General features: G+C 47.2%; 1 long non-coding RNA gene across 1 annotated transcript in view; it reads right to left on the bottom strand.

The window, feature by feature from the left end:
- LOC140698723 (uncharacterized) overlaps positions 1-12,152 on the bottom strand; it is a 263,718-nt gene that overhangs the window by 120,915 nt on the left and 130,651 nt on the right. The gene's annotated exons all lie outside the window — the stretch shown is intronic.

Genomic DNA, 12,152 nt, shown 5'->3' with positions numbered 1-12,152 from the left:
AGTCCTACTATAGGGAAATACAATATGGCCATTTTGTCCTGAGGTCTGCTTGCTGGCATCACTGAGCTGGGGCAGGGGTGGGAGGGCGCACAGCAACTGCAGGAATTCTATACCCAGGAGAAACTGCCTTCCTAGCATGAGGTGTCAGCTATCCCCTCATTATAGGCAGTACCTATAGCTACCAGCTATAGGGTCTGATTCCCCCCATCCCAACCCCAGCCCTCGGTTTTAAATCTTGTTTTCCCAACACAGGTGGCAGCAGCTGCCTTCATATTCCCTGGGCCTCCTCTCCAAGGACACTCCCTTCCACACGACCACTCTCAGCTGAAAGGCACCAAGAGTCACCATCTGTGAGATACGCCTATTCAATATGCTTTTTAACAGATCAGAGACCAGGTTTTGTTTTGTTTTGTTAATTGCATGCCAAGCTGTCACCTAGTGCTTACTGAAGGGTATGAACATATCCATAAATTACCCAGTATTCAAAGGTGATTTTGATATTCCTATCAGGAGACTCTTTATGCTCAAATGAGCATGTAGTATTTTGCAAAGGCAAGCATTCCAAAGGAGCTGTTAATTGTTTGAAACTAGGGTTCTTGGGTGACTGCAAACAGCAATTAATAAATCCCAGGAGTGGCTCAGATGGGACGTAATTTTATAGATGTTGGTGTCGGACTCACTTGGGAACTATTTTAAAAAGTAAGAGTGACCCATTAAATTGTTCCACAGTTCAAAGGTGGCATTCTGTGACGTGATGAGGTTCAAAAGGACCCCTAGGGATTTTTGTGTCCCTGATGGGGATGGAGTTGTCCCTGGGCAACACTGTTGTTATTGAGGGTGGTGGCATGAGGGCAACACCAAGTCACAAACTGAACTTTTAAAATACTGAACTAGTGAAATTCTTCTGAGGTGTGGGAGAAGGGGACATTAATCTCAGATCTGCCTCCTCTCACTGCTTTCTCTACTCCTTGCAGCTGGATCTGCTGATGGCTTTAACTACAGGGTCAAGCTTGTCCCAGATTCTGAGCTTATGTCAACAGGCAAAGGCAGGGCCAGTCATTCATCTTTTTATGCTTCCATTTATTCATCACACACAGGGTGACAGGCATTATTCAAGGATGAAGGGATAAGAGAATGTAAAAGGCATGGTCCCTCCTTCAGAGTAGCTCACCACCTAGGGCTGGAAATGGACACATACACAACCCTAATTTTCAATTTATTCTCCCAGGCCCTGCCCTGTCCCATTAGTCTCTGCCTGACTCTGGTTGCTTAACAAATTCAGCCCTATATGCTCTCCATTCCAGTTCCATTTTCCCTGGAAGTGATGGTGCCTTGCGCCCAGCTCCCAAGTTAGAAGATGGTCTCACACACAGCAGAGTGAAGAAGAAAGAGGAGGATGGACGGAATGTTGGAGGCAGGACCTCGTGAGAAGGCAAGGTTGTTGAGAGCAGTTGCAGGGCAGGAATAGAACATTTGCTAGGACAAGGAGGAAGAGGCAATGCAGTAGGTCTGTTCACATCTGTATCTCCATCATCTAAAACTTAAAATTTTAACTTTGTCATTAAAAAAGGGGGCTTTGTGCAATTCCCAATATTGCATAGTGGTCAGGATTAGGGGCTGAGGTCAAGCCAACCTGCATTCAAGCCACTACTTACTTCTCTTAGACCCAGGTAAAAGTGGGCCTTGCCAGGATCCACATCTACTGAGAAGCACTGTCCTCAAAATACACACATAAATGCACATACACAAACACTTTAGAGTGACTTTCATAAAACTTTCTAAGTGCCTCTCTGTGCTTAGGACCAGGCAGAGCTGGCAGTGTTGTCCAGGTGGGTGCCCTGATCCCAGATGGAACCTGCATGGGCCCTGGCCTTGTTTCTCCCCTTGGAAGCTCTCTCTGACTCTCCACCCCATGCACAAGGTCAACCAGGTGTCCTCTTTTCCCATTCCAGGAGAGCTGCCTGGCTATCTGACTGCTTTTGCTGGCTGGCGTGGTATTTCTTTTGCATGAGATTTAGCTGCCCAAATAGCACTGACTTGATGATTTTGGTACTCTTACTCTCATACCACCAAGAATGAGTTCATTGCTCTGTACTGTTGGCCCTCAGGGTTGAGCTGTGTGTGTGTGCCTATTCTTAGGTTAATCCATCCATGTTCTGACCATGGCACTGGCTCCAGGCTACAGACTCAAAGACAGTGGGCTGATGGCACACCCCACACGCCCCTCCTCAGACTTCATACCATGTGAATCAGCAGTCTTCCCAGGCGGCCATGCTTATCTCCTCCATGGCTTTTGAGACCAACAGCCACTCTGCAAGAGCAATGGGTCTTCTGATGGATGATGCCCTCTCCTGCCTCCATCCAGCATGGTGACATGTGCTCCCCTGGGCTGGTCTCTAACCGTGATGGACCATCCAGACATTCCTGTACAGAAAGGACTGCTCTTCTTGCTCTGCCATGGACCCCTCACCTATCTTAGGAAAGACTTTCTTGGTTTTATGATTTGGCTTCAGTTCTAGACCATGCATTTGGATCAGAGGGTTCAGGAAAAGAGAGAAAGGGATTAAAATGCCCTTAAGGAGTTAAGCTTAGGGGAGAGAGAATAGATTTGATAAGAAAACAGTTAAGGAATCAAATTTGTTTTCTTTGGAAAAGAGAAGGCAGATGAGTGGTTTAATTCTTGCCTTCGAGTATAGGCAATGATTTTATGCAAGGACTATAGACAAATTATTCTTCATGTCTGAAAAGACTAACAAGAGGGAAAACAATTAAATTAGAGCTGGAGAGATTTCAGAATGATAAAGGGTAACCAGAGAAAGCCTCTCCACCCCAGGGGACATTTGGAGGAAATGAGAAAACCATGCACTCAACTCACGATCTCCTGAGAATGGTCAGGGTTTTTTTGGGAGAGGGGATACAGGTGTGGTCCAGCTGTTTTTATCCAGATGTTCAGCCTCAGCAGATGTGTAAAGTGTTTGGCTGGTGGCCTTGAAGAGATTATAAATCTTAAGCCCAGGAGCAAATGGAACTAGGACTTTCAGGGATACCCTGAGCAGCAGAGCAGCATGTCTGGACTGTGTGCCTCCCCTTCCCTGCCTATAAAAAGGGACCACAAATTTCTTCCATGTCTAGGAAAAGTCACTGAAGTTTATATGCAAAAATATGTTCCTTGGAGGATTCACAGTCTGACCCCAGCCCATATCAGCAGAATTTCTGCACCGTCAAGCTCTGGGCACAACAATCATGCTCACCGTCTCCAATCTCCAAACACACCCTGCTCCTTCACCCATGGCATCTTCTTTGTTGGAAATGAGTTTCCCTACCCTGTCCTCTCTCTATTCTGGCCAACTCCTAATCATCTTATAAGGCCCAGATTAGATGTCATCACCTCTTGAAATATCCTCCCACCTTCCCTCAAGCTGAGGCAAACTGAGTCCTACCTCTGCATTGCCAAATGTCTTGGTCTACACTATTGTCTCCCCTCTGGACCGAGCTCACTGTGGATAGGAATTGTGTTTCAGTCAGGCTGTCAGCTGGTCAGTCAGTAAACACATGATTGCTAGGCATCTAATATGTCACAAGTACTGTGCCAGGCACAGCAGATACACCGATGAACAAGATAGAGGGGATTACTCCCCTGTAGGGTCTTAGGGTTTGGGAAGGATTCTAACAGATAAAGGGGCCATTACAATGAATTCGATAAGTAAGAGTCTTGTAGATGACGAGGGTGGGGAGACGTGTGCCAGGCAGAGGGAACTGTATATGTAAATGTTGGTGGTCAGATAGAACCTTGTATATTTTAGGAAGACAAAGAAGCTCAGTCTTGCTGGAGAATAATACTGGCAAGAGATGGGGATGGAGAGGAGAGCAGGGGCCATGTTGCCCTGTTCTCCTTGATCCCTTAGGAAGACTAAACTTTATCCTAAGAGCAAGGAACGTCTGAAGGGTTTTAAGCAGGAAAGTGATATCTCAGATTTGTACTTTGAAAGATGATTCTGACTGCAATTCAAGGAACAGATAGGCAGGAGATGTTATGGAGACAGGGACAGCAGTTAGGAAGGATTCTGGTGAGATGTTAGTGGCCTGTCCCAGGATGGCAGCAGTAGGAATAAAGACAAGTGGGTTGTTAGCAGATGTGTCTTGCAGGTGGAATGGACAGAGTTTGGTGGTGTATTAGATATAGCTGCAGATGGAGGGTAGAGATGGTGATGCAGAGGCAGATTTTAGGGAGGCATCTAGGCTTTTTGGTTGGACGATGTTTAATGGAAGTATGTTAATTTCCTAGGGCTGCCTTTACAAAGTACCACACACTGGGTGGCTTAGAACACCAGACATTTATTGTCTCAGACTTCCAGAGGTCATAAGTCTGAAATTGGTGTTGGCAGTGCCATGGCCCTTTTAAAAGCTCTCAGGAAAGCTCTGTTCCAGGCCTCTCTCCAAGCTTCTTGTAGCCTCAAGTGTTCCTTGGCTTGAGGATGGCCATCTGCTTGCTCCTTACATCTCTTCACATTGTGGTCTTACAGTGCTCATGTCTGCGTCCAAATTTTCCTTTCTGTAAGGACACCAGTCATATTGGAGAAAGCCCACTCTACTCCAGTACAACCTTACCTTGATTAACTATATCTGTTAACAACCCCATTTTCAAATAAGGTCCTATTATTGAGATACAGTGGATGAGGATTTCATATGATCTAGGTGGGACGAAATTCAACCCATGTTGTTGGGGGAGTGGTATAGTATCATTCACCAAGACAAAGAACTCATATGGTGGAACAGGTCTGGTGACAGAGAGAAGAAACCTTGAGCTTGGGGGATGTTGCATTTACTGGCCCTGTGGGAAACCCATGAGTAGATGTCTGGAAAACTCTTTGATATACTGGGTTGGTGCTCAGGAGAAGGAAGGTATGGCCTGGGTTGGGAATATGCATCTGAGAGTCTTCAGCTTATAGGGTAGATAAAATGGTGTATCTTTGGGGAAGGTCAGACCACCTGAGAAAAATGACCAATTCATTTTTGAAAACCCAGCACTTAGCTCAGCCGCTGTCATTGCTCTAGATGTTGAACGAATAAGTGCCTGATGAAAGACAAATGTGTCTTCAGTTCTCCTTTAGTTCGAGATAAGAAGGCTTTGCATGGATGACGGCTCGTCCTCCTCTGGTTGAGACGTGGAGGGAGTAGACTTTGTAGGAATGGAAAACAAGCATCCCAAGATTTCGCCTTATATTCTCCTTGGCTCCAATGTAGTATTTTGTCTAAAGCTTCCCACCCCACATCTCCCAGGGAAAGCCACGAGGTCAGGAGTGAGGGATCCTGGGGTTGCGCCATCTGTTGACTTGTAGGAACATGAAACAGAGGAAAGGTACGTGAATCTTCCTGTAGTTTGCAGCAGCATCTCCTTTTACTTGAAAATCTTCACCTTTGCCATTAGCTGAGTTTTTCAATAAACTAAATTGTACTTGAGTTTCCAAATACTTTCCTACACCACCTCCTTTGCCCCAAATCCCAAGACTGTTGGTAATTTGATCTTGGGGGAATGTGGGGCACAGTGGCTCTCCCGCCTGGCTGTGCTGGAGTGGGAGCTGCAGGGGTGGGGCGGTGGGGCAGTGTAATCTTTTCTGGGTGGCTGATCCAGCTTCCTTTGTGCCTGTTGCCTGGTGACATCTAGAGGCCCCTATCTCAGAACCACACTGTGGCTTGCTATTGGTTCAGTGGTGGCATTTGTTGACATTAGACACTTCCCTGGCCCTGGACTCTGAAAGAGACCTTGGGAGCTTGAGTTTCAGGCTACCCTGCTTGTCCAAATGCAGTTCCTTAACTCTTTCTGTCCCTGCTGAGCTGCAGCCGCCAGGGCACCGTGAGTGTGTCTCGTCCAGCTCTACAGCACTCTTCTCTGCCTCGGAGTGTGCAGCGGGGCTGGGGGATTTTCTTTTCAGCTCTGCTCCTGTGGCAGGAAGAGAGTTTTCTTCCCTTCTCACCTCTTCCTGGGTTTTCTTATAAGACAGTTTAAACAAACAGACTTTGTTGGCTTAACAAGTCATCTGAGCTGAGCTAGGAAAGGCAGTCAATATTAGCAGAAAGACTTGTTTTGTCAATGCTCTTTTCTGAATGATCTAAAGGACCAACCCCAGTGCCCAGGAATCTGTGGATGAGATCTACGCCTCCCTGGGATGGAGCTTGGGCCAGGCAGGGTAAGAGAGGAGACAGGTGACTCTGGGGGAGGTGAAGAGGGCGGGAAGCCAGACAGAGAAGGGATTCTGGAGGGCGCCAAGGTGGACCCTGTTGGATCAATGAGTGAATCCACTGACCAAAGGGGTGGGTCCATTTATGGAGGTCAGTTCTCCACTTGTGTGAGCATCTGGCATCTGGGACTCTCAGGCAGCTCCCCCTGCCCTCCCCATCATCTTCTGCCTCAGGCACACTTTAGAGAATTGGTCCGCTGAGGGTCAGGCTGGAGACAAGCTGAGTCAGGGCAGCTGCAGTGAGGACTAGAGTTTGTCCAGTTAAGGGAAGTTCTGGCTGGTTCCTCAAAGGGCTCAGATGTGACCTTCTAAACCCAGTACCACTTGAAGGAATGTTCAGGCCCAGCCTCCTGGTAAAGCCCCTACCCTTACTCTCCACATTGTGTAACAAAACCACTCACTTTCAGGCAGGGAAAGAAGAGGATCTTGCAAAGATCAAGCAAGGCTGTGTGTCAGGCATGAGGAGACACTGGGAAACAGGAGGAGGGGGAACGGTCTCCCCTCCCTTCTGCCGACCCTTGTAGCCAATGGCCCAAGCCTGACCCATACTCCAAGAGGAGGCCCCAAGGACATCTCAAGAAGGAAAGGAAATACTAGGGGTTCCAAGCTGTGTCCTCAAGATTAACTGATCTATATCTATAGTAGCCAGCACTTTGAAGCAAGTAGGGTTTGGAGCTGGAGCAGAAGTGCCAGGATCCTGTGGCCGGGGAGACATGTGTCCTCAGTCCCAGTGACCCATGTGTCACAGGGATTTCTGTTGGACCTGCTGGAGCGCAGATATCCGGCTGTCTCTGTCTGAAGGGCACCACAGGGTTGGATGCAGTGAAAGGACCCCTCACTCCCCACCCCTACCCAACAGGATCATATCATGCAACTTCTTTCAGTTTCCTTGGTCATCTTTCTGGCAGCAACAGTTGCTCCTTGGGGTTTCTAGGGTGACTCCCCTTTTCTGTGCATCTGAGAGCCAAGGAAAAGGAGCCCTTTGTGCTCAATGCAGATGTACTGTGCCTGCTGAGAACACAGTAGCCGTTTGGCACCACCAGTTTCCGTATCTGTTCGGACTAAGAATTAGTAGGAAATATCCCTAAATTGGGCTCAGCTCAGTTTTAATCAGAAAGGGGACTCACCCCATTTAAGCACAGTCACTTTCAAATCTGTTCTTTGTGTTTTTTGCTTGCAGACATTGTTGAGAATGGAGGAAGTGCTGGGATAATAAATACGGTAAGACCCATTCCAGTATTCACAGTGGAAGGAAGGTAGACTTCTCACAAGCATGGACTAGTGACATGAAATCAGTTCTGAGAAAGATTCTGAAACAAAATTTTGCTGTTACAAAGTACCACAAATGGAATGTACTATGGCAGAAATGTATTGTCTCCCTGTTCTGGGGCCTAGAAGTCTGAGGTCAAGGTGTGGGCAGACTTGGTCCTCCTGAGGCCTGTGAGGGAGGATCTGCTCCATGGCTCTCTTTCGGCTTCTCGCGGTTTGCTGGCAACCTGCAGAGTTCCTCGAGAAGTGTCACCCCGATCTCCACCTTGATCTTCACACGATGTTCTCCTGTGCACATGCCTGTGTCCAAAGTTCTCCTCTTCAGGTTGGATTAGAGGCTTCCTCTAGTATGACTTCATCTTAACTGATTACATCGGCAACGATCCCATTTCCAAATAAGGTCACATTTTAAGTCACTGGCGGGGGCGGGGGTGGCTAGGAATTCAACATATAAATTTGGGGTGAGCACAACCATAACAGAGAGCTTTTGAACATTTGGTGAAACAATCAGTCTTCTATAGAAATCAGTGTGAGTCCAGTGAGAACAAGCCATGTCAATCTAACCAGATTTCTTCCTGTCAGTGAGTCAAAGACAAGTAACCAGATTTACCTACGGAGACGGGCAGGGGCCAGAGCCTGATGGTCCTTCTGGCCATACTAAAGGAAGATGGACGCTTGCCTGCACTGTGTAAGGTCTGACTTCTCATTTGTTCCGGGCTCTCTAAGATTCAGAAGTGATACAGCTTGGCAAGGAAATTAACCCCTAAGTGGCTTCAACATTTGGCCTAGTAGGTGAGACGCTACCATAGTTACCAGGATGACAGTCATGTTACAGATTCAGGGAGGCAGTTTTCAGAATCGTTTACAAAGAAATCTCCAAAGCCTGGAAAACAACCTCCCATCACTTCCTTTGTCATCATACCACTTCCTTTTAATTTCCAAGCCTCATTTGCACCTCTTCCCACAGTCTGTCTGAACGAAAGCAAATGTCTGCTTTCGCCAGGAATAACAGTGCAAAGGAGTGTGGGTGGCAGGGCCCTGAACGCCCAAGCCTGGGCCTCCATTTCCCGCCATTGTTCCCTCAGTCAGGTTCCCAAACACTTGCTGGGGTTGTCCTGGGGGGAGTTTTTTCCAGATAAAAATGGCCTGGTTGGCTGCCAGTGATTCAGGCCGGTTCACAGCCCCAAACCTGTTTTATCTCTCACGCTTATCACTTATCATCAGCTGCCAGGAGACAGACAATAGGGGCAAAGAGGCATTTTGGCTGAGCCAGGTCTTAGGTAGCCCCAAGGGTTTTAGACACCTCCAAACAACCAGACTTGCAGTCTCACCAGGTCCCTCGAGGTTCCAGGCTCAGGGTCCTTTCCCAGTTAAAGCAGCGCAGATCCAGTGAGTTCCCCTGGCAACACCACATTTCCCCAGGACCCACAGCAGCAGAAGTGGCTCTCTGTGTCTGTTGATTTGTCTCCTCTTCAGACCCAGACGTGAGTGAACATTCAAGTGTCCAGGGAGGAAGGGGCTCCAAAGGGCCTTTCAGAACATTGTTCTTTTTGCCTTGTTTTCCCCTGAAAACTTCATTTAAATTTAAAAATAACCCTGGTGGTGAAATTAGTGAAATCTGAATTAACTGTGGATGGTACTAACGTCAATTCTCTGGTTTTGATATTCCACTACAGTGAGGCAAGGGAACAATTTTTTTGCAACTTTCTGTGACCCTGTAATTATTTTAAAGTAAAAAAGTTCTTTCTAAAGTAATCTGGATGGTTCCCCAAAGCCCAGTCAATGTGCCTCGCCTTTGAAAAAGGCGCAGAGAGCACAGGATTCAGGCCAGACAGATCTCAGCGCCAATGCAGGCTTTATGCCCACAAGCTCTGTGACCTTGGGCGAGTTACTTAATCCCTCTGAGCTTGGTTGCCTTATCTATGAGAGAAATCTCAGGGCTTCCCTGGTGGGTTGAGTGTGAGGACTCAGTGAGGTAACTTATGGAAAGCACCTAACAGGGTAGATGGTAAAGGACTAAACATCCCTTTAAAACCGTAATCTATCGAATAGAGGAGCCATACACATGTTTTCAATAGCGGGTCACAAGCTCAGAAAGTCCTGTGTAGCTGAATGTTTCAGTGGCCCCCATGGTGAGTCAGGAGGATCCACACCTGGATGTGATTCAAACATGAGTCAAATGCCTGTGGAAGAATTGTTTGAATTCGGTCCCAATTTTTTCCATATAAATTGTCCAAAGTCCCGCATTTCCTAATGTGGAATTAGATTAAACAGTTAACATCACAGAATAAGCAATATTCTGTTTCCACTGCAAAGAGGAATTGGCTGAAGCCTCTCAGCCAGGTGCCTGGAGCTGAGGTGGGGTGGGAAGCTGCAGGGGAGGAAAGGTATTAGGCCATCTTGCCCCCAACACCTGAGTGAGAGCTAATTTATGGGAAAGACATTTTTGTGAAGCAGCCCAGGTACCTGCACTCCAGAGAGGGACCCCCCTTGTGCAGGAGATGCATTTGCATCTGAGCCACCCATAAGCACCTCCTGAAGATTTACAAATGGGTCCGCGCGAGGCCCACGCTTGGGTCATCCTTTCCAGTCCCCCTCCCCTTCCCACGCACTATATTCCAGACTTCGGGGTTACTCATCACTTCTCAGACACCACCTGGTTTCTTCAACCAGGTTGTCCATCCATCTGGAGAGCCCCTCCCTCCACCCACTCCTTCAGTCTCACCTCAGCCGATTCCATCCCACCCATTTTTCAAAGCTTCCATCAAATGTTTTACCTTGTTTATCTATTCTACATATGCCTGTCAGTATCTACAAATTTTGAACGCCCAGTCTATCCCTTCCCACTCCCCCCTCCACCTCCTTGGCAACCACAAGTTTGTATACTGTCTATGCGTCTGTTTCTGTTTTGTATTTATGTTCTTTTTTTTTTTTTTTTTAAGATCGACATATGAGCGATCTCATTGCCACACACAGGTCATCTCTCCTCCTTTGAACTCTCCGAGGCTCTGATCTGTCTCTCACAGCATTCATTGCGTGCGTCTAACAAATCCCTACTGTGTTCTGTGCACCAAGCCCTGTGGTCGGACCCAGAGATACTCGGCAGCGGCGGGTGAACAGTGTGAGCATACGCAGAGGGGTGGGAGGGGTTGTAAAAGAGTCCCAGTGAATCTGAAATTAAAGAATTTTGCTGGGCTCTGTAGTGACCTTGTAAGTGATGATATAAATTCATTCAACAAACGGTGATTGAACATCTACTATATGCCAAGCACTGTGGTAGAAAATGAGGGTAAGACATGAGTAAGGCAGACTCTGCCTGTAGGGATCTCACACCAGTTAGTGAGGGGGACAGACCAGAAAGTGCAGCAACATCAGTGACACCAAGGTCAACAACAATGAGTGCTCCCCAGGTACTAGACACATGCCTGGAGATTTCCACTCATGATTTCACGTAGTACTGAAGCCGATCCAATGATGCAGGTAACATTATTCTTACTTTACAGATCGAAGAGATGAGATTGAGATTTTAAGTTATTTGTCCCCTATCACGACTGGCTAATGGCAGAGCAGAGATGTGAATTCAGCCTTGCCTGGCTGCAACGCTGTGCTCTGGGCATTGCCTTCATGGCCTGTTGGGAACATGTGTCAGTGCTTCCTCCCTGCCTTGCCCCTGCTGCTTGTTGTAGAAGATGGATTCCAGGGACCTAATCTACCCACTTTCAACAGGGAGAGCAGAGGCCTTGATTTGTCACAAGAGCTGTTGTGCTTTAGTTCTTTTCAGGGCCCCTGCCCTCAGTGAGCCTGAAGTCTAGGAGAAGAGCTCAAACATACATGCATAAATACCCAGGTTATAAGACTGACCAATCAATGGCCTGGTCCACATCTTTTAGACTGTGACAGCCGTCATCTTCCCTGACAGCAATTTTTCAGTCTCCATTCTAGGTTCCCTGCATTGCATGGTACTTAAACTTTCTGCATTTTCAGTTGTGAGGCCGTCCAGAGTTGTGAGTGTGGTAAGATGATTTCATACCCTGTATGTTTCTCAAATTTAGTCTCATTTCTGGGGCACCTGTCACTGCCCTCCTATCTCTTGCCTTGGGTTCTTGCAACAACTTCCTTATAGCTTCCTACTTCAGATCTCTCTGGTTTGCTCCATTCTTCACACTGAAGCCACAGTGATCTTGGACCATAAATCTTGAGTCTGTCCCTTGCCTTAGACCCTTGATGGCACACCACAACCCTCAGGATGAATCAGAGCTTTTAAGCCTGGTGTTCAGGCCCTCCCACTATATCTTGCACATTCTGTTTTACCTGGGGCTACCTGCAGTCTCCGACACACTTGGCTGCTCTGGGTCCCTGTTCTTTTGTCTCTCTTGAAAATGTGCTCTATTCCCTACCTTCACCTGGACAACTTCTACTCATTCATCAAGGCTCAACCTCGGCAGAGATCACACATGACGTCTCCTTGGACCTGCACTCATGTTGTCTGACAATCCTCTACTTATGTGTTGGTTTTTACTGCTAGGCTGAATTTCATGGGGACAGCAAAGGTGTCTTCTTCATCTCCATATGTCTAGCACCTACCACAGGACCCAGAAAATAATAGTCACTCAGCAAATTCTTGTTTAAATAAATGAATGAGTG

Source organism: Vicugna pacos, chromosome 10 (assembly GCF_048564905.1).
Source record: "Vicugna pacos chromosome 10, VicPac4, whole genome shotgun sequence".
In the NCBI taxonomy this organism is placed as follows: domain Eukaryota; kingdom Metazoa; phylum Chordata; class Mammalia; order Artiodactyla; family Camelidae; genus Vicugna; species Vicugna pacos.
The sequence above is the reverse complement of the archived record's forward strand: the minus strand, read 5'-3'. Positions and strand labels throughout refer to the sequence as shown.